This window comes from Haliaeetus leucocephalus, unplaced genomic scaffold (assembly GCF_000737465.1).
Source record: "Haliaeetus leucocephalus isolate CR32 unplaced genomic scaffold, Haliaeetus_leucocephalus-4.0 Scaffold3, whole genome shotgun sequence".
NCBI classification, from domain to species: domain Eukaryota; kingdom Metazoa; phylum Chordata; class Aves; order Accipitriformes; family Accipitridae; genus Haliaeetus; species Haliaeetus leucocephalus.
Window position 1 is genome coordinate 3887779 of NW_010972439.1, and position 1576 is coordinate 3889354.

Genomic DNA, 1576 nt, shown 5'->3' on the forward strand with positions numbered 1-1576 from the left:
AATGACCTTAGGAGCATTTCTATCTGGCCCAGCCTAAGAGCAAGGAAGACTAAAGCAAACATGTCTCCAAAAGTCACAGCACTCTAGTTTATCATCTATCTTGAATATCTTTTTTCCTAATTCATTACCCTAACCTATACGAAAACCCTTCTCCTTTCTGCATTCAACTTTACATTTAAATAGACAGAATTATAATTATAGAATGATTCATTTGTTATTATTTTCAGAAGCGACTAAGGCTACGTGCTGAAGTTGGTACTTAGCCCTTACAGAAAGTACTGAATCACAAAGTTTTGTTCTACCCTCCCTTACAAAGGGCGTGACAGCACATAGATTATAATAGAGACAGGATTGTAATCCTTAAAAACCTCAGGATCACACTACAAGGAAATAGAAAGAAATCAGTCTTGCAATAGAATTATGTAATACAAGAATTTTGAAAGACCTGAAGAACCAAATGAAATAAACCTTAAGTCTGCCTGTTAAGAGCCACTGAATAATGGAAATGTATTAAAATTTATAAGGACGATTAGTTTTCTTCATTTAAAATATTACCCTTTATTAAATAGGCCTAAACTTCCCATGCACTAGATTCACTAAATGTATACTAGAATCTCTGCTCAGGGAGGTAAAGTACTAAAGTTGCATTTAGAATCAATTATGGTTGTATGATAAGAGTCAGTTACTACAGGGTATCACTATTACATCACGTACATTATGGGAAAAATGCGTAATTTGTTCCAAGAAAACTACAGTGCCATGACTCCTAATAACAAGGAGTTGGAAAAGAAGAAGAAGAAACAGCAAAGTTATTTTTATGTACCTAGATGACAAATGGCTGCAAATAAACAGAGGAAATTCATTCAGCTGCTGTTCACAGTATTAAGCAACCACGTGATTTCTAACAGTGTTCTTGGTTCTATGATCCCCTAAGTAATGACGTACTTCAAAAAACTGAGAACAAAGTTCTGGCAGTCCAAAGGTCCAGAATAACCTCTCCAACAGCACCCAGCCGGAGATGCCTTGGCAAGAATAGAAGAAAGGAGCAAGCAGAAAGCCATTTTGCCGCGGCAGACCCTTTCAGCAATCAGGTAGTAGCTGACAGGCAGCCAATTAATATAAAGCCACAAAATTCCCACCCTACCTGAACAAACGGAAATTTTTATAGCTACATCAAAATCTTCAGTAGCCCTCCTCAGCCAAAGTTAAACCCGATGTCCAAGAATAAAGTGCTCAAGAAAGCGCGCGGCCCACTTTAACGTGCGCGCAAATCCTCCGACCGGTGTTTGTTTTAAAACCAAGCTCTAGCTCGGTGTCGGCCCATCATTAGAAAGACCGAAGCCATTGCAGAGCTGACGTTTAGACGGTCGCTTCCCTCTCGAGGCTGTACAAACAACGACAGCTCGCTCACGATGCACATCACCCCCAGACAACGCCCTCGCCTCCGCGGACGGAAGCGCCTCCGGGCGGCTCCCATCGCTCTACGCTCGGAAACGGCGGCACGGCCGCAGCCCCCGCGTCCGACGAGACCTCCGCCTCCGCGGCCCCTCCCGCGGCCCGCGACGAGCGCTCCCCC